The 21608-nt window shown below is 49.9% G+C and overlaps 1 protein-coding gene across 2 annotated transcripts in view; it reads right to left on the bottom strand.

The window, feature by feature from the left end:
* Positions 1-13528, bottom strand: part of LOC147673106 (occludin-like) — a 154612-nt gene extending 141084 nt beyond the window's left edge. Inside the window, exon 1 of one of the 2 annotated variants that reach the window (XM_086946807.1) lies at positions 12911-13528. The gene's annotated coding sequence lies outside the window, so the exon portion shown is untranslated. The remainder of the gene's footprint in view (positions 1-12910) is intronic. The other variant, XM_086946808.1, reaches the window with a different exon arrangement.
* Between the last annotated feature and the right edge of the window lie 8080 nt (positions 13529-21608).

Below are 21608 nucleotides of genomic sequence, written 5' to 3'. Positions count from 1 at the left end.
CAACGTCTACATGAGCCCCCTTGCGGCCATCGCACGCCAGCACAACCTCAACATCATCTCCTACGCCGACGACACCCAGCTGATCCTCTCCCTGACCAACGACCCCGCCGCCGCCAGAACCAACCTCCACGAAGGGATGAAAGACGTAGCCGAGTGGATGACGACCAGCCGCCTGAAACTGAACTCAGACAAGACGGAAGTTCTCATCCTTGGCTCCTCGCCCTCCACCTGGGACGACTCCTGGTGGCCCCCGCCCTGGGCACCGCACCCAAACCGACAGACCACGCACGCAACCTGGGCTTCATCCTGGACTCCTCCCTCTCCATGACCAGACAAGTCAATGCCATCTCCGCGTCCTGTTTCAACATCCTGCGCATGCTACGGAAGATCTTCCGGTGGATCCCCACCGAGACCAGGAAGACGGTCACCCAGGCCCTCGTCACCAGCCGACTAGACTACGGCAATGCCCTCTACGCCGGAACCACCGCCAAGCTCCAGAAGAGACTCCAGCGGATCCAGAACGCCTCAGCCAGACTCATCCTCGACATCCCCCGACGCAGCCACATCTCCGGACACCTGAGAGCCCTGCACTGGAGAATCACCTTCCGTCTCCTCACCCACGCACACAAAGCCCTACACGACCAAGGCCCGAGTTACCTCAACAACCGCCTCAACTTCTACGCTCCCAAACGCCACCTCTGATCGACCAACCACGCCCTCGCCGCCGTCCCCCGCATCCGAAGAGCGACAACAGGAGGAAGGTCCTTCTCCTACCTGGCCGCCAAGACCTGGAACACCCTCCCTACCGACCTCCGCCTGACCCAAGACCACCTCTCCTTCAGGAAGAAGCTCAAGACCTGGCTGTTCGAGCAGTAGCGGCACCCCACCCCCTCCCCCAAGCGCCTTGAGACCCCCTGGGTAAGTAGCGCGCTCTATAAATGCCTTGATTGATTGATTGATTGAGGAGACCCGACAATGGCGACGAGGCATTAATCGACCTCACGCTGTGCTCTGTCAGCTGCTCTGTCTGCCCCGCTAGAGTGCCGATGCCAGCCCTGCGCCTGGAGCCCCAAATGCGGTCGACCCGGCCGAGTCTCCCTGTCCCGGCCTCAGTAGTCGGTGGGTGGGGGCCTGTGGTGTAGGTGACCCCGAAGGAGAGCAGACATTGCGGGGAGTGCAGCTGGCGGTGTGCGCCCCGGGGGCATGTGTCCTCAGCTGTCCAGCAGTGAGAGAGGGGAAAGCACCAGCAACCTGCATACGCCGGTGGAGTCGCTAGGCCAGTGGGCTCGCGCATGAAGAACCCCATCACCGGGAGTGCCCCTACGTATCGCGGGCTTCACTGCACATGTCCTGATTGGCAACCTATCGGCGAATCACCTGAGGTGGGTGCCATTTCCTGGTGAGTGCAGCGTTTTTGACTCTCTTTCCGCTCACGAAGGATCTCCACGTGCCAAGATGGCGGCCATTCCCCCCATCGAGCCGTTTGTGGTAGACGGTGCTCCTGCCTCCCTGGCGCCACGCTGGAAGGACTGGACGGAGCGGTTGCAGTTCTATTTCGAAGGTGCTGGAACGGCGAGGGAACGGCGTAGGGCACTTCTTCTTCACCTAAGGGGGGAAAGGATATCCACAGAATCTACAAGACCCTAGTAGAAGCTACGCCACATACCTACGTCACACTACTCAATGCGCTCAACGCACATTTCGAGCCCATGGCCAGTAAAGATTATGAATGGTTCATTTTTCGGCAAGTGCGACAGGAGGCAGAAGAGTCCCTGGACGCATTCCACGGTAGGCTGAAGGAACTCGCCAGCACCTGTGGTTTCAGAGACGAACAGGAAGAAATACGCGGCCAAATAGTCCAAGGATGCTACTCCTCCAACCTGCGAGTCAAGATCCTCCAGGAGGATGGTAAACCGTTAGCCGACATCCTGAAGCTTGGCCGCTCCAAAGAGTTATCGCAAGCGAGAGCATCACACATGGAGGCGGCACTCCATAGACCGGTGAAGGCCAAGCAAGTCAACGTGGCTGAGCAAGTAAATGTTGTCCGGCCGAAGCCGCGACAATTTGGTGGAAAGAAGCCGCAAGACCGGCGTAAAGAATGCGGATACTGCGGAGGCGTGCCCCACCACGCTCAAGACTGTCCGGCACGCGGGAGAAAATGTGGAGCATGCGGACAGATGAACCATTTTGCATCAGTTTGCAGGTCCTCCAAACAAAAACCGGAGGCAGCCCATGCCATCAGGGAAAACCCAGATAGCGAAGACATGGACGACGACTGCAGCGACTATCCAGTCCACTACGTATTTGCCATCAATCAGCCGCAAAGGAAGAAGAGGCGTCTCCCAAAGTGCCGAATAAGATTGAACCACCAAGAGGTGAGGGTCACCATTGACACAGGAGCCTCGATAGAACTCATGGCGGCAGATGTGTACAACCAACTGAGGGACAAACCAGTCTTGAAGACAGCGAAAATCCGCGTCTTCGCCTACGGACAGAAGACTCCAATCCCGCTGATCGGGTGCTTCCAAACGGAGCTACGACATCAAGACCGGAAGGTCCCCACAACCGTCTACGTAACCAAGGAAGGCAGCGGCATGCTCCTCAGTGGACGGGTGGCGGAGGAACTCCAACTGATCTTCTACGCAATGGCAGTATTGGAGGATGAACTAGACGCCATTCTCGATGAGTTTGAAGACACATTTCGAGGCATCGGATGTCTAAAAGGAAAGGAAGTGTCCATCCACATAGACCCGTCCATCCAGCCGGTTGCCCTCAGGAACAGGAGAATAGCCTTCCACCTCCGGAAAAAAGTGGAGGAAGAACTCGAGACTCTCGAGAAACAGGGCATCATCGAGAAAGTCAGCGGGCCCACCCCGTGGGTATCGCCAATCGTGGTGGCGCGAAAACCCAAACAGCCGGGACAAGTCCGCATATGAGTAGACATGCGCCTACCCAATGCCGCAGTCAAGAGGGAACGGCACTTGACGCCTACCATTGATGACATCCTGGGGGAATTGTGTGGTTTCCGGACATGGACACCAGAATAGAACGGACTGTCAAAGAATGCCAATGGTGCCAAGCAGCAGGACAACCGGACTGCCCACCCCCAGTCATCACGGAAGACGACCCCCTGAAACCCTGGGAACGCGTGAGCGCAGACTTCGGTCACTTGCCGGACGGGAGACATATGCTCGTCATAATGGATGATTTCACTAAGTACCCGGAAGTGGAAATCGTGACAACACTCGCAGCTAAAGAAGTCATAGCCAAATTTGAGAAAGCCATCGCCACTCACAGCATCTTCGAGTGGGTCAAGACTGATAATGGACCTCCCTTCCAGGGACAAGAATTTGCAGACTATCTCGCGGAGTGGGGCATCCAGCACCGGAAAGTGACGCCTCGATGGCCTCAAGCCAAGGGAGAGGTGGAGAGATTTATGCGCACTTTAAACAAAGTCATCCGGATAGCCCATGCTGAAGGAGCCCCGTTGGAGAAGGCGATCTACTCATTTCTCAGGGAATACCGGCTCACGCCACATCACACTACGGAAGTGGCCCCAGGACCGTCAGCAATGGGACGGATAGTCCGAGACACAATTCCCAGTCATCACACCTGGACTCCAAGCCGCGCAAATTCACGCAAGACACTGTTCAACCGGAGGAGGTCAAATAACTACGCCAGCGTCCGTTGGAGGGCCAAGGAACGTCTATTGAGGAGCGAGATCGAGTCTATGTGAAGGACAGGTATCCGGGGAGTAAATTCAGACTCCCATTTGAACCACAACCATGGACAGTTACGCGCCGCAATGGCACCATGGTAACGGCTCAGCGAGGAGGAGAGACAGTCACGCGCAACGTCTCATTCTTCAAGAAAGCATCCACTCCAACAGAGGATCGCCAATGCCAGGAATTCGGTCAAGACTCGCCAAACAGGCCAGAAGAGAACCCGAGCCCACTCGGAGGTGCCACTAGCCCCAGGAGCGACAGCTCAGCAGGGAGCCCTGCTGTCTCTGAGACGCCGAGATCTGCCAGTCCTCAACCCATCCCGGGGACCTGGTCCGCCGGACTCCCACATCACGAGACCCCCAGGAGGGTGTTGTTCCGTGGGGAAGCAGCAGGCTATGGGCTAAGAAGAAATCCAGCCCCATCTTCACAGCTGGCGGACTTTGCTGTGGGCTGAATGCGGACTTCCGAGTCAAGAGACTGGTAACTGGCCGGATGGCCCTCCATCGTTCTTGAATAATGATATAATGTGTATTTGACTTTAAGGCAACTGTGTTTTTTATTCAAATAAAGGTTGAAAGGAATGTAATGTCGGAGGACTGCATGTTCGCAGTCTAGTTTATCGCGCACGTAGGCGTGCGCATACGCGGTGTCGGGCTGACGCCGCGTACCCTATAAAATAAAGGAGGCGTGGTCCCGGGGTTAGTCCGGACCACGCGGAGAGTATAGCTGGTGTCCGGGTCCCTCTTTAATGCGGCGCTGTGTGCTTGCGCGCCTAAACAAGCTAGGAGACCCGACAGGCCCCTGGCTTCACATTTACAAATGTTTTTTTGGGTGGGGTAATCCCTCGGGTTACAAAGATTCATAAACAGCGCTGGTACTCCGCAGGATTCTATTGTAATTGCATTTATTACTTACGGCCCCGGAGGCGGTATACTGCCATCGCCCGGCTGTGCAGTGGATTTTAGCAGTCTGAGGCATGGCAGACAGGTTTGTGGACAGTCCTGGAGTGCCTGTGTTTTCCACAGGACATTTCCCCCGGGGGTGCAACCTTTGGAGGGCGTTTTAAGGTAGGGGGCTGCAGCTGGCACCTTTATCCAATTTCCGCATGTATATACAGCAGGTGGTGGATGGGGGGGGGGGGATTCAGGGGTGAGAGAGAGACATAAAGGAGCTAGAAAGCAGGAAGCCTGGCTGGTTTGAGCATGGTTGCCATGGCTGCTTTTGGTTCCCAGTCCGGCCCTCTGTGTGGCGGAGTGCTCACTAGGACAAGTGTGTCAATTTCAGTAATTTCTAAGGCAGCTGAATCCTACAGGGACTACAACTCCCAGGAAGCACTGTGTGTCAAATTAACGATGAAGGCTGGAAAAGTGGTGCACCAGCGACACAGAGGGAAGCCCAGGACGTGAGGTATGTTGCCAACATCACCATTCTAAATTATTCACCTGTTTCCAGGGATACGAGCCCGGAGAGAGCCGTGCACACTGCTTCTTTGTTACCACTCTGGGCTCCCAGCAACACTCACTTTTCAAACCACAATAACATCTGCTGCGCGTCCTGCTCACCCCGGAAGTAACGTACTACAATGCCCTCAGGCCTTGTTTATGTTGGGAAGGTAACTCGGTGGATTAATGCACTCATTGTGCTTCCTGACACATTTCTTTATTGAGGATTTCTGGATTAGAAAGATGATAAACGAGCAGTAACACAGCACAACAACGTGCGTGAATGTGTTGATGCAAAGCAAATAGTATCTGATAACCAGCTAGACAAGGTGTCACACCAACAGAGCAACCAGTGGTGTGCAATGTCCTGCGAGACGGGAGTGATTACCCACAGGAAGTGAAACTGAGTAAGTGAAGTGGAAAGGTAGGCTCAGCCCCACTGTAATCTATATGCACCCCTCAACCAGTTGCAGGATGAGAACCGTGGGGTGGTGGATGAAAGTTAGCGTTTGGTACCCACAGCCACACTCATAGGCCTACCATAAGCCAGCTTAGCCCCAGTGAAAGTGACATTAAATGCAGCAGCAAGACTCCTAACAGGCCCACGTCGTTATGATCACATCTCCCCTTCACTCAGAGCCATCAACTGTCTCCCAGTTTAAGCTCGGTACGACTCAAGGTTGCATGCGTAACACACAAAGCTCTAAACAAGTCTGGTTCTAAATACTTGGGGAATACGATCAGGAGTCGACGGGAGGGTCTACAGAAACTCTGAATGCCTCATACTGGAACCAGCCAGATTTAAAAAACAAGCATTGGCATAGCCAATAGGTCGCGCCTTTTGGCCTTATAAGTGTTTAGCTATGCAGCACATTGTCCTGGGATAAATACAGTACGACATAAGTGATGGTATAAAAAAAATATATAAATGCAAACACCAAAGTTTATTCACGTTACCTCTATGAAGTACATTCCCTCTGATTCCCAGTTCCCTCTTTAGCACTAATATCAGTAATCCAAAACAGCACTAGTCCTGGGCATGTGAACAAACCATTAAAGTTAATCTTTGCCTGACATTTTGCTTTCCTATAATAGTAAAATAGTGGCATGGTTGAGGGAAAAAACAATAATGAATTGTAACGTTTGTGGCTTATCATGAAAGAATGCAAGAACACATAAAGCATGAACATTTACTGCAAGTAATGCTCTATGGAGTTCATCAAGTGAACTTGGGCTGTCTTTATCCTTTATGCTGTACAACAAATGGGGGAGTTTGACTCTCCACCTACCTTTAAAGGAGTCTAGATAATGCATTCAAGTGCTTCCATGTAGTTGCGCTGTTTCTCCCGGAAGTTGGTCGTGGTCTGTTGCCTCTGTCCATGGGACACTAGGCAGACGGTTGTAGAGCCCGGCAGCTACGCACAGAAAGAGTGACTGGGATGCAAGCCGGCAGCATAGAACAAGCAGGCACATTGCCACTCTGACATCGATTGTGGCATGATAAGTGGCTGACTAAAGGGTCTGCACTGAAGTCCGGCCAGTCAATGAGCCACCAGGCCCTGCACAGGAGGCGGCGGAAAACATGCAATGCTCCCGTGGCAATCTGGGCAAGTAAGTGTGTGTGTGTGTGGCGGGGGGGGGGGGGGTCACGGTGGTCACGGTGGCCTGAAGCCGAGCACTGTGCAAGCCTTTCACGCCAGTGCCATAAAACTGCTGGGACCGTCCCATTAACAGCAATACTAGCCGCCGTAAACAATAAACAGGAGCATGCTGTGGGAGATGATAGCAGGGGAAGGGCAGTGCACGGCCCACCATAGTTAAATATAAACAGTGGCATGGGGGGGGCTGCGGGGGAAGTGGCTCACGGGGGTTGGGGGGAGGTTGCTCACGGGCCGCTGCAAGGGAAAGGGTGAGAGAAGAAGACTCAGCAAAGCAAATTTCACACATTGCCTGCAAGTGGGTGGTAAAATTTTCAGAATACTTGGTTGGTCAGTTCTCTCTCTACAGAATACAGGGAGCAATGCCTTGTAGAATGGTAATTGTGATTCCATGCGAGGGAGGCATCATCTCTCATTCTGCTATCACATATCATAATGTAAGCACATCTGCGTGAATAGCCCATACACGTATAAAAATAGTCACCATTTTACGTTGTTTTTATACTGTTTAAGTTTTACTAGATACCTCAGAATGCCTCGTTATTGGCCGGACGGTTTGGTTGTATATAAGAAGTAACAGAGAAAGGTCTCGCCTAATGTGACAAAGACCTTTTTGAGGTTGAAAAGTTGCAGTGCGATGAGGCTTGTTGCTGGTTAGTTTCCTGCTTCGTTCTTTGTTTGACTCCAACAAGTGCTCCGGCTCTGCGCGGGGTGAGAGGTGAGGAGGGAATGTCCAGGCTCTCCCGGCTCAACTGCCATAAGTCGGCGCTGAAACAAGGCTCACGAGTCAGAGCACGAGAGAAAGAGCGCGCAGAGGTCACGGGGAAACCAGCGAGGGGGGTCCGAGCACATGGGGTACCGTAGTAGGGGATCCGGGCCCCGACGACTGGTACAAACCGATGAAAAGGGGTTACTGGGCTGCCAGTAGCCACAGGGTTTGAAAATGAGTTTCCGGATGGGAGCAGCGGGCCCCGAATCCTTTTCTTCACAGCTGGGTGTATTTAGTGTTGCATTTTTTCTGCGAGGGAGGCGAGTTCCTCGGGGTTGGCGTGCGGTTAGGGTTTTATTGAACAGGTTGTGTAGCATCATTTCCCAACACTCAGAATGTGCTAGTCTGAAAGGAAAGAGCGTAGAGACGAAAGAATGGAGATAAAGAAAGGGAGGCTTTTGAAAAATTACTGGTAAATACAGGGAAGGGGATGCTTGGTGAAACAGGACATTATTCATTCATTATAGGCTATAATAAAAAAAATGCCCACTGGTTTGTTTTAAAATCCAATAAACAAATTAACAAATATATAATGGGGCGGAAGGCATGTAGCAAGCACATTTTAGAACAAGCATTGGCCGCGCGGCCGTGAAAGTAGCGCGGCCGTGAAAGTGATCGCGGGCTGTAAGGGTGCTCGCGAGAGATGCACTTAATGAGCCATCATGAGACAGGAAAGCCGGATGACGCCTGTGCTCGTAACCGCAAGCTTTAGGTCACAAGCAAAAGTGTCAGGTCGGATTTTCAAAGCCCACTTATTAAATGTCTCGCTAGAACAGCGCATGCGCTGGCTCAGGCGAGACCTAAAAAAGGGAAATACGGCTAGCAACCAAGATGGCCGCGTAAGCTCCCGGCTCCGCCGACCTCGGCCTCCTGCCGGAATATCCTCCCAATTATCCTTTCTTTGCGCCCCGCCACAAGGTGTATGAACCTGCCGTGAGATTAATGGCGCTATACCGAGATCTCTACTTGCTCGGCTGACAAAGATATGTCAAGTGGAAGTTTGCGGCCTAGATCTGCCCAGAAGTCGGGGTCTTGAGTACTGGCCCATCCGGGTTACAGTTCAACAACATCGGCTGTGGTGGTGTGATTGGGTCTGGTCTACCGGTGTGGACTGAGAAAATTTTTCTTTCGGTTTTTCGAGGTGATGTGACGACGGCGGGCTGCCTCGGTGAAGGTCGAAGGAGGGGTGACAGCCTAACGCTAGCAGTTGTGGACAGGGGCCCTGCCAGGTGACCCAAGAACCGGCCCGCTGGCGTTCGCTGGGTTTGGTTCTCTGCCTGCGGTGGCAGCCCCCGGATACCATCGAAACAATCCATAAGTCTCCCTCTGCAGTCGACCGTTTCCTATCCGCCTGTTCCCCCCTGAGAGATCGAGCCGCGGGGGGAAGCGATCATGATCGACACCGATCAAAGAGTGGCTGAACAGACCGCGAGTGGCCCGTCGCTGCGAACGGTGTTGGTGGCCATTGAGTCACTTCAGGTGTACGTTGAAGACCGCATTCAGGCGACGATGGAACGCCTGGTTGAGATGCTACGAATTGGACCGGACACTACTCCACTACAAGACACAGCGACAACCGAGACACCCAATATGGCCACTCTGATGAAGGAAGTAGACCCCCCATCGTGTGAGGTATCGGAGCCTTTGCCAGTGTTTTGGAAGACGAACACAAGTTCAATGCCACCAATGGATTGTTAAACCTACGATCGTTGCCGACCATGGAAGGGCTAATTGATATTCCCACTCCAGAAACTTCTGATGAGAACTGTTATCGGAATGACACTGCGTCACTTCCCCAAGTATCGGAGCCGCTAAGATGGCGGACAAATCAACGCTGGAAGTTCGTAACGGGGAATTGAGTCTCTGGACCTGACTATGTTCACGGCACTTTCGTTCTACTACTTATTTTTGCATTGAGTTCTATTATAGTTTCTTCGCACTCGGACTGTCTTGTGGAAGAGGTGGTTTATCAGGTGGGGACTCATGTGTCTGATCGGAAGGGGCAAGGATGAGATCGAGAGACTGGGTTTGACTTAAGTATCGATGGGCACGGGATTTGCTAAACTAATGCTATAGTACGGCTGGGCGGTGTTTGAAGACTCCCTTGTTAAGATACATATTTGTTGTCCGATTGGGAGCCTGTACGTCTATGCCCTCCTCCTCTTCTCTTCTCTACTTTGGTAGATTTCTTCTTTTAGTACCTAGTTAGTTGGGGCGACAGGCACACTGCTACTGGGGGTTAGGCGATAGCCGTTTTAGGGGTGCAGGGCGGGGGGATGGGTTTATTGTTTTCTTTCTGATATCGCCCATATGGTTTTCTCCTTCTTTTTCAATTTTTCTCAGTCTTTCCTTTACTCGTAATATTGCTGATATATCCTGACGTTGATCCTTAACTTCTAGTACCTGGTTGCCATGATTCTCCTGCTGTTTTGATTTTATGGGTGGGAAGGTTTTGAGGATTCGCAACTGAACTGTTAACCGGTTATACTGATGCAATTTTATTTTGTGCTTAATCGTGCGAGCCTTTCAAATATTTTTGCTGTTCCATGACTATCCTGTTTTTTTACCAATTCACCCTGTCATTATTGGATGTATGTATGGCACCAGATATGTCTGTTTATTTTTTTGCTTTAAACAATAAAAAGATTTATAAAAAAAGGGAATTACGGCTGCACTTTATCCGAATCTGCCCCAAGAATATGGAACTCACTACCACCCGCTGCTGGATCGATTACCTCACTCAGGCTCTTCAAGAAGGAATGAAAGCCTTACTAGTAGAAACACATGTAATATAATAGAACTTTGTGAAAATGCCCTTCACCTTTCTGTATATTGTTTCCGATTGTTTATACCTTGTTCTTAGAACGCAATGCAAAGCGTATCATAAGTATCAGGTATTCTTAATTTATTGCAATTATTTTTTATTTTTTTTATTCAACTTCGCTTGAGGCAATGCAAGAGTTGAGCATATCTCCATTTCGGGCTTGGGTGACATATCTAGGGGTGTGCGAAATTTGTGTAGTTTGCATTCGCGTAATTATGCAAAATTGTGGTAATGGTGCACAAAATTATGTGTAGTTATGCAAAGCAAATCGACCATGTCACACTATATATTAGATACGTAGGAATTTTATTTTGTATTCTGCTAATACTGCAGCCTTGAAAAAGTGTTTTTGGAGACGAAACACGTGTCGCCTACCAGATATGTTTGTGTGAATTGTACTGTCCAATCAAGACCATTTACAATATCTGACGTAGTGAAAACAAAGGAGAAAGAAAACGCATAGACTTTATTATTCAGTAACCCAAGCCCAGTGGGCTTCAGTGTCTTCGATTATTAACGCACAGTGGTTGTAGCGTGCACCTCAGGTGGTAACACGGGGGAGGGGCACTGTTTGGGGCACCTGATATATATGAAATTATGCTGGATGTTGGACTTTGAGTTGGATTCACTCAACCTTTACTTCTGATCTCATCCAGTGTACAATTGTTTTAAGCCATGGCTACCAGTATATCAGTAGCGGCTGGCATTGCTCGTGGGTGGGGGGGCAAGTGCGAGGGGTCATAGGGAAATTGAAAAAAACATTTTTTTATTAAACCTACCGTTCTGCCGGGTCCAGCGTCTTCTCAGCTCCTGCTTTCCTGCCTCCACAGGAACAGAAAGCAGACAACCAGGCTCCCTCCCTTAACCAATTAGCGTTGTGATTCGTCGGACGCCGCCCAGCCAGGGGCTAATGGGGTGGCCATGTTCTTCCTTTAGGCTGCTGTGCAGCCTGCATGGAGAAGGAAAGAGCGCACATGACTGGTTTAGGGGGCTGACCAAACAGACATGGCGCACTCAGGAGTGGGCACCCACTCCTCCCCTGCAAAGCCCTCAATGCACAAAGTACACATAAAAAAGTAATAACTTTTAGTTATTACCATTTTATGTTTCGTCTTTCTCGTACTGCGAAAAAGCAGTGGGGCGACGCTCCTCCGCTCTAGTGGAGGAGCCACCCCTGATTTTTCACCCTATATATTAGCGCTAAACATGTTCTTCATCAGTGTTTGGCTTGAGGATGCATTTAACAGAAGCTGTGTGCGCGCTCCCGTGCAAGCCTCGAGTGGATCTTGTCAAGGTACATGTTTGCAGCTAATGAAGCAAAATGATGCGGAGTGGCACCAGGGCGTAAATTCACGTAACAAGCAAAACTTAAAATTCCCAGACTGAAGCCTTCCGCGGTCGGTACATCGAGTCCCCAGGGCGGGTAATAATGAACACTTGTTATCTTCGCTTAAGACTAAGAGACTAGACAGCTCGCGCTCCGGCAGAAAGAACACTTGCCATCACCCTTACAAGTGACAGGTGACAGCTGCCCCGCCCCCTAGTATCCACTTGCTTCATAAGCGTCGTCCCTGTTATTGACCCCCCAAAATATATTACAACATCCAACTTGCAATTTCCTCTTTCCTCGGTGTTCTTTCGTTAGCTTGTCACACACAACCAAGACTTTCTAGCAGCTCTGGGGCCCCGCTTGGCAGGTGCGCACGAGGGTGTGAGAGGCGCGCGCCAGCCCATGGCGCCCCCTAACACCGCATGCAGGGACAGGCCGCCCCTCACCCCCTCTCTGGCCCGGCCGACGCTCACTCCAAGCGCCTTCCTGACAACAGCGAAACTTGGCTCTGTGACAAGGCACCGAGAGGCCGTTCCGCAGGCGCAGATCCAGGTTTTGGGTAATTTGTCAACCGTGAAAGCAGGAGATGCGAGTCCTAATCCTGGCTCTCCGCTTCAGCACACCTTGTGATCATGAGCGCAGCGCTTCGATTCTCGTAGCCCCGAGTCATGTCTGTAGACCTGAGAGCCCCTGAGAACAGGGTGCGCTCTGGACTCTGCTGCTAAACACAGTCGGACAAAGTGGACGCCGCGTGTTAACTTTCCTTTCGAAGAGTCCAGAGAGAACCCGTGTGTACTCTTCAGGGCTGAAGAGAAAACAAAGGCGCTTTGCCAAGATGCAACGAAGTGCGTTTTGCCATTAAAACTCACTTTTGTAAAGTTCGGTGACTAAGATATTTGAAATGGGGGGGGGGGGGGGGGCGTTCACATGTCAGCAGCAGCAGGTGATTCCGCAATGTAGGGGCAGAGTACGCGCGTGTCAGAAAGGTTGTTAGGGCTGTGGATGTCAGACTTGTGTCAAAAGGCAGGTACAGGTAGGGCCGGGGAAGAGTCAGTTTATGTTTATGCCAGGCTGTCGGTGCTTTCAGATGAATTGACGGTGGTCTGGGGTGTGTCTGGCTCTCCCGCCCTCTGACCCCCTCCATCCCCCGGTGTCCTCCTACCTGCGCTCGGATCCAGTCACTGGTCCCTTGCTGGAGCTCGTATCATGTCCTTCACAGGGTCTAGTGACCTCTGTGCCCTTGGCGAACCTCTGCACTTGGGGTCCAGGCAGGTCCCCGGGCCCCCTCTGGTCACGTCCCCTCTGGGGGAGTTCCGTGGGTTCAGGTCGGTCTTCTCGGGGCCTCTCTTTCTCCCGGAAGTCCCAGCAGTTCAGGGGGCCTCTGGGGCCACACAGCACCGCGGGCGCCTCTGAGGGTCCCTGGGATGACTCCGGGGTCACGCAGTCCTCGCACTCCCTTCAGAGCCCCTTCACCCCCGCTCCTCGCTGCTCAGGTGTTGTGTCCCTCTTCCTGCCTCTCCGTACGCAGGGCTCGGGCTCGGATTAATCATTAATAGCTGAGAATGCAGCCCTAGCCCCCACCTCTCCCTGCTTGGGGGGGCTGGTCCGCCGTAGACCACGCCCCACGACTTGGAGGCGGGGCTAGCTGAAACGAGGGGCACGGGGGAGGGAGTCACAGGGAAAACCCAGGAGGACGAGAAGCAAGTTTCATCTATGGGGAGGCGCAGAGGGAAGTCGCGAAAGAGGGGGGCGAAGAGTGGATGGAGCTGCAGGCGAAGGAAAAGAAGGGGGAGGAAGAGGGTGGAGCTCTGGAGAGAGAAAGGAAGGGAGAGGTTTACAGAGCTGTGTGAGAGTAGAAACCACAAGGAGAGAAGTTTTGTTGGGCGGAGGGAGGTGAAAACAGAGGTAGTAAAGAGGAAGGGAGGTGTGAGGGCAAGAGATGGGAGAGGATGTAGAAACACTGTGGGGCATATTTACAATAATTCCTCCTCTTATCTACCCCTCTCTCCCCTCCTCCTGTTCAATCTTGGATGGATCAGCTGATCTTACTCAACAACAAACCCATTATTGTCAACAGCGCCAAATCCCTTGGTGTCATACTTGACAAAAGGCTCAACCTAAGCTCCCATATCAACTCTATTGCTTAGAACGCACGTTACCAGTTGCGCCTTCTGTGGGGGTATTTGTCGGTTCTTCCAGGAGAAAGACCTAAAAACCTTGGTACAATCGCTGGTTCTCTCCAGACTGGATTATTGTATTCTCTTCTGCCAGGCCTACCCAAATCCCATCTCTCCCCTCTCAAATCCATACTCCATTCAGCAGCTCGCTTTATTTCAGGATCTAAACGAAGCGACCACATCACTCCTATCCTGTCTTCTCTTCAATGGCTTCCCATTGAGGCAAGATCTATTTACAAAACTGCCTGCATCACCCACAAAGCCTTGCACACGTCCTCCCCTCGTTACCTGCAAGACCTGATGGCTACGCCTCCTGTTTTGCAGATTGCAGATCTATCTGTCCCTATTGATAAACCTCAGGATGTTTTACCTGTACCATCTAATCCAGGATGATGATGACGATACTATTGCGGAGGCTGGGGAACTACCAAATTCACCTACAACTGTGGATGAATGGGATGAATACTTGATCCCTACGCCATCTCTGCCAGTTCCTCAGGCAGTAGATTCCCTCCTAAAGATATTGGAGGTTTTCATGCAATTTGGAGTGGGCAGCAATCCGGTTTCACCTTCCTGTATCTGTGAAGCAAACAGATTGCTTCCTTTACAATTTTAAAGACAAGAGTAGGAAGTCCACCCGTTCTATCCCTATATTAGATCATATGTGGGAAGAAGGAATTAAAATAATGATAAATCAATTTTCAGTGCCTGCAATTCTTCCTAGAATCGATAAAAAATACAAAGCACCAGATGATGCTCTTGCATGCCTCTCTGGTCATCCTAGAACAGATTTTGTTATTCTACAGGCTGCTCAACGGAAATCTTGGAATCCATCCATTCCTGTTACAGCACCGCCTTATAAGGATGGGAGGCGCCTTTATAACATCAGTAAGCGATTCACCACCATGGCGGGTGCTTCAGTTCATGCCACAAACTCCCTAGCAATTCTAGGGAGATATGACCACCAACTTTGGTCGGACATTGCTCCATATCTCGATTTCTTACCTGTTGAAAAGAAGCAGGAGGCAAGGAAAATTCTCCTTGAAGGAGAAAGAGCTACATCCAAAATAATTGATATATCTATGGACCTAGCCTCCTTAGGTTTTCATCAACTATTTGGAGCTGCAGTCCTCAGATGTCAGGGATGGTTAAAATCTACCACTTTTCGCCCTGAGGAACAAACAAAATTTTTGGACATGCCATTCAATGGAGATGCGCTCTTTGGCAGGCACATAGATGAGGCTCCGCAAGACATCAAAAAAGATACTGACACTGCCAGAACCCTTGGCACCTTACAATATAGGAAGACTCTTTTTCGGGGATCCAGGGGCAGAGGATCTTATTCCTTTCGTGGTGGCTATCAATGATACTAGCCCCAAGGATATCAAGAAAGATATAACTATCAATAGCAGCAACAGCAGCAGTCCTACAGAAACCCTCCGGCTGCCGCCTATAGACAGTATAATAGAAGACGACAGCCCCAACAGGGCAGGGATTCTGCTAGAAAACAGTGACAACTTCCTAGCACCTGCAGTATCTCTGCCACACCTTTTTTCCAGGATTTCGAACGTATCCCAACATCTCAACATTTGGAAACGATTGACCACCGACAAGTGGGTCTTAGATATTCTCAAATTTGGGCACACCCTGGAATTTGTCAGCATTCCTCCTCTTCGCCCACCTTTAAAGAAGCATCCACCACATCTTGTTCTTCTCAGGAAGGAAGCAAAAAACATCCTTTCGAAAGGAGCAATAGAAAGAGTGCCTCGCTCTCAAATGGGGAAGGGGTTTTTTCCCGCTTTTTTCTAGTAAAGAAAAAATCAGGGGAACCTATCCTGGATTTAAGACAGCTGAACAAATATCTACAAAAGAAATCCTTTCGCATGGTCACGCTCTAGGAAATCCTTCAGCTTCTGGACCATGCAGATTTCATGACAACGTTGGATCTCCAAGAGGCATACTTCCACATCCCCATTCACCCCAAACATCGGAAATTCCTCTGTTTCACTGTGTCAGGTGCTCACTTTCAATTCAAAGTCCTCCCCTTCGGTCTCCGTTCAGCCCCGAGAGTCTTTACAAAATTCCTGGCCCCTGTGGCCGCTCACCTCAGACTTCAAGGCATACAACTTTTCCTTTATATGGACGATTGGCTGATAAAGGCTCCTTCTTTTCGGCAGGCCTCTCAAGCAACGTCCACATGTCTTCAACTATTTCAATGCCTAAGACTGCCTCTCAACATCCAAAAATCAGTTCTTCATCCTTCTCAAAGGATTCAATTTCAGGGGGCAGTCTTGGATACTATCCAGGACAAGGCATTCTTTTCCAAAGAAAGGCAATCATGTCTGATTTCTCTGGCATCTGACCTCCGAAGAAGACAGTTTGCTTCTGTGAGAATCATCAAATCATTCCTGAGAATACTATCCTCAGCAATACTGTTGGTACCTCACATCCGTCTAAGGATGAGGCCTATCCTGGTGGAACTAGACAGTCAATGGCTGCAGATCTCAGGGTCATTCGATGACCTAGTGAAAATAACTCCAATTATACAGGAATAGCTGCTTTGGTGGTTGCACTCCAAGAATGTCTCAACCAAGCTTACTTTTCTTCCTTGTGTGCCGGAGTTCATCCTGACCACAGATGCCTCCCTGGAAGGGTGGGGCGCACACCTTCAAGATCTTTGCATAAGAGGAAAGTGGTCCTCTGCGATGGCGAAAATGCATATCAACTTCTTAGAGCTTAGAGCCATTTTCCTGGCATTGCAGTCTTTTCTCCCAAGACTTCAATGGTCAACAGTTCTCATCAGAACCAACTACTACACTTGCATCCATTACCTAAACAAGCAAGGAGGTACGTTCACACATTCTGTATCAAGAAGCTCAAAGCATTTGGGAATGGCTACTTTCTCACAACATCACGATAAAGGTGGAACATTTGCCAGGAATTCACAACAATCTAGCGGACACTTTGAGCAGGACTTCGAAGTCTTGTCACAAATGGGAATTAGATCAATCAGTTGTGGAACACGTATTTCAGATGTGGTGCAGACCAAATTTGGATCTTTTTGCCTCTAGAAACAATCGGAAGTGCCCATTCTTTGCAAGATGGGAACCATAGAAGGGCTTCTTCATGATGAGATGGACAGGGATCTTCACATACGCATTTCCCCCCATTCCGTTGCTTCCAAGGCTGCGCGAGCTCAAGATGGAACAATGCTGCATGATTCTCATTGCTCCGCGATGGCCGCGTCAGCATTGGTTCACAGAGCTTCTCCTGCTGTCTGAACGCAGACCATACCGCCTTCCTGCCGTTCCAACCCTGTTATCAATGAGCAAGGATTGGTGCTAGTATGTGCACAACCAAATGTGTATTCTCCTGATGTAATCAAGGTGTCCCGTGTCTCCTGGGTATCACTCCCTGAACCCGAGTAAATCAAATGTAGCTAGGCTGCATCCCCACAGATGTGGGGTATGTCCACAGGGCACTGGTGTTGGGATATGTAGTGCTTAAACTACCCACACAAATTAACTTTTATCGAGCAGGAACGGTATTGAAGAAATGAAATAAAGCAATTTCAGTGAAACATTTGTTTTGATTTGATTTAAATTTTAAGATTAAACAGATTAAGCTAATTCCGAGGATATTACACCAGTGCCCTGGGGACATACCCCACATCTGTGGGGATGCAGCCTATCATCAATGAGCACGGGCCAGATTCCTCATCCTCATCCAGCCCTATTGCATCTACATGCATGGTTTCTGAATTCACTGAATTCAAGGAGCTAGATTTGCCTCAGGATTGTAGAGAAATACTTGCAGGGGCTAGAGCTCCTTCTGCTCTACAGACTTATGCTTATGATTTTGTTCTTGGTGCAGTAACAAAGATATACATCCGGTAAGATGCTCTCCATATACAGTTCTGCCTTATCTTCTTTCACTATCTAAGTCTGGTCTTATGTTTACATCTGTTAAGCTACATTTAGCGGCCATCTCAACCTACAGAAGTTCTGCAGGAACTGCATCCCTTTGCTCTAATCGTTTGATCAAACAATTCCTAAAGGGTCTTTTCAGAGCTTTTCCACCCATCAGAGCTCCTCCTTCAGAATGGAGGCTTAACCTGGTTTTACAACAGCTCATGGAGCATCCATTTGAGCCTGTTCACAAAGCTGACCGTAAGTACCTCTCCTGCGAAAAGGCTCTTTTAGTAGCACTCACCTCTGCTCGGAGAGTCAGTGAAATTCAGGCTTTTACTATCAAGCAATCTTCTTTGAAATTCACCAATGATTATGTTCTCCTTAGAACTAATCCAACATCTGAAAGAAACACGTTAGTTAGATTCCTTACAATAACCCCCAGGCGTCAGACTGGATCCGGAAAGTTTTCGTCAGCAGTACCCCTGCGCGTCGGTAGGCATCATCTGCGGCTCCGCATCCGTCGTCCGTGTCGTGATCGCCAGGATGACGTCGCTGGAGTACTTAGACGCCGCCCTCGTGCGCTGACGTCAGTTTTTTTTTCCACGCCAGCAAGCGCAGATCTGGGAAGAGCGAACCCTTAGTCATTTTTTGACTCACTTCTCGGACATTTTTGTCTATCTTTTTCGAGTCGACTCGACTCCTGGTGACGGTAGGGATAATAATATAATAATAATAAAATAATTCATAAAGCGCCTGGTTACGCCAACCGGTGTGTCCCCGCGCTGAGGTAAGAGGAGGAAGCAGAGACGGGAAAAATCACCCTAAATCAATACAACGTTATTAGCATGAAAACAGATGAGTTTTAGGATCCTTCCTCAACTTTATCTCGGATGGTTCCATCCGTAGTCTTATCAGGAGTTTATTCCAGCTCTGAGCAGCCAGCAGCCGAAAGGACCTGCCTCACATCCTGGCCTTCTTAACCTTAGGGACCAGCAACAAGCCAGTCCCACTCGATCTAAGGGGCCGTGCGGGCACATAGCAAGTAAGAACGTTCCTCAGATAAGAAGTACCAGTGCCCTGGATGATGCGATGGCATATACAGAGTGCCTTAAACAGCACTCTATTCCTTACTGGAAGCCAGTGCAGGATGTTCAAGGCTCTTTTGGAGGCAGCCCTCCTAGGTTGCATAAGGACCAGCCGTGCGGCTGCATTCTTAAGGGTGTTGGTCACGCTGGGGGGTACTAAATTCATTTGCTGACATCGAGATCGATACTAAAGCCTCACTTGCCATTTTGCACATTTATTTACGTATTTTTATAAAATTTGTATTATTGCCTGATTTTAACTTTTTAATTGTGCAGGACCTTTGTGCTCTCTCCCTCTAGCGCTCATAGCGCTCACCTCTGCCTTGCTCACGCCGTTCTCTCTCGCCCAGCCTATTCAGGTGTTGGGGCGATAGACGGCTGCCATCTTGGAGGAAGGCAGGGCAGCGCTCTAGTCGCTGGCTGCCTCCTGCCCTCCCGGATGTTATAAAAACGCCGGGTAGCCAGACCACATCGACCTAAGGGTGTTGGTCACGCTGGGGGGTACTAAATTCATTTCTGACATGGAGATCGATACTAAAGCCTCACTTGCCATTTTGCACATTTATTTACGTATTTTTATAAAATTTGTATTATTGCCTGATTTTAACTTTTTAACTGTGCAGGACCTTTGTGCTCTCTCCCTCTAGCGCTCATAGCGCTCACCTCTGCCTTGCTCACGCCGTTCTCTCTCGCCCAGCCTATTCAGGTGCTGGGGCGATAGACGGCCGCCATCTTGGAGGAAGGCAGGGCAGCGCTCTAGTCGCTGGCTGCCTCCTACCCTCCTCAGCCGCCTATAAATGTGCACCAATACCAGACGGCGCAGCGGGCTGGCGCAGCGGGCGCGCCGAATGCGCGCTGAAGTCGCGCCAAAGTCCAGCCCGTCTGCGCCCGTCCGTGCTGGACCCGTGCCTAGTGCCACACCCCCTGCCCAAATATCAAGAATGGTCTACGCGCCTTCACCCCTAAGAGCACTTCGTCCATCAGGAAGTGAGTGTTGTCACAGACATGATCCATATACTCACTTTCATGCGCCCTTTCTCTTTATCTGCCCGCACTGCACCTCTAGAATACCGATTCTCAACACCAAGATCAATACTTCGATTAATGTGACCTCTCCCACTGCCACTTTTCATTTAGCGCTCATTAATGCTCGCTCCATGTGCAGACACAGACAGGAAATCGCAGATTTAATAACAGATTTTGACCTGGAAGCACTGTTCATCAAGGAAACATGGACGGATGGTGCATCTGACCCAGACCTGGTTATAGCCGTCCCGAGTGGGTACACGATACATAGGCAGGATAGAATAGGCCAGCGGGAAGGTGGGCTTGCCATTATCGCCAGAGATAATTTGCCGATCAGGACTTCCCCTATACCATCCACCTCATGCAAAGCTATAATGTTCAGTATCAAGTTCACTGCCCTTTTCAATTTTAAAGGCGTGCTGATATATCGTCCACCAGGAGCCCGTGCCCCTTTTTTACTTAGTTTGGGGTCGATACTAGAATCCATTGCACTTGAAGTCTCCTTCACGGTGCTAGGGGATTTTAATTTCCATCTCGAATCAGGCAGTGACGTCGACACAACATGTCTTATAGCTGACATGGAAACGTTAGGTCTGCAACAACTAGTATCCGCCCCTACTTATGAGGCTGGTCACACATTGGATAGCATATTTACCAATACTGAGACGCTATACATCTCAGCTGTTCTCCCCATGCCGTGGACTGATCACCATGCCATTTTAAGTAAGTTAGTTATTCCTGACAGCTCCAAGACTAGAGTCCTTGACCATACCCCCAAATCGGTGAAAGCATGGGAAGACTTAAACGAGGGGGAACTGAAAACACTTCTGGAAAAAACACTGCCTTTGTTGTCAGACGACCCCATCCTCGCGACAAATCAGTTCTATAATTGGCTTAGTCAGGCCACACACCAGTTAGTTCCCTTAAAATCTATTTCCCGGAACCGAATTTCCCCCAGTGCACCGTGGTTCTCTGAGGAACTAAAAAAGCAGAAACAACTTAATAAACATAGGGAAAGACATTGGCGAAAGCTGTACGACACCGAGAGTAAAATAATATACAAGGAATCACTCGCTCGGTATAAACAGATGATTGCAGAGGCGAAAAGAACTTATTACGCCGAACAAATTGAAAAGGCAAAAAACTCAAGTAAAGAGTTATTTGACATTACTAAGCTCCTGTCTGGCAGCATGCAGGATCTCACACCTCCCCCCTCACAACATCTTTGCGATGCCCTATCTAATTTCTTCTTCACGAAAGTAAACAACATTTACCAGGCTTTTGCCTTGAACACTAACATCGGTCATCGGTCTCTCCCCTTACCCCGCTGGATAATTCGTTGACACGCTTTGCCGACCTCTCTATGGATCAGACGGAGATCATTATTTCCAGGATTAAAACGGGGTCAGCATTGGACCCTTGCCCGCTTAAAGTTCTCGCCCCAGTTATGGACACACTGATTCCGGCCATCACTTCGGTCTGCAACACCATGTTCAGTTCCGGGATCTTCCCTGACTCACTGAAACATACGCTGGTCAAACCTTAATTAAAAAAAGTCAACCTTAACAAAGACGACTTAAAAAACTACCGGCCTGTAGCCAGTCTCCCGTTTTTGGCCAAAGTCGTAGAAAAAGCTATGAATCAGCAGCTTTCGGAGTTTG

Source organism: Lissotriton vulgaris, chromosome 12, assembly GCF_964263255.1.
Source record: "Lissotriton vulgaris chromosome 12, aLisVul1.2, whole genome shotgun sequence".
Classification (NCBI taxonomy): Eukaryota; Metazoa; Chordata; class Amphibia; order Caudata; family Salamandridae; genus Lissotriton; species Lissotriton vulgaris.
This window is presented reverse-complemented; position numbering and strand designations above follow the sequence as displayed.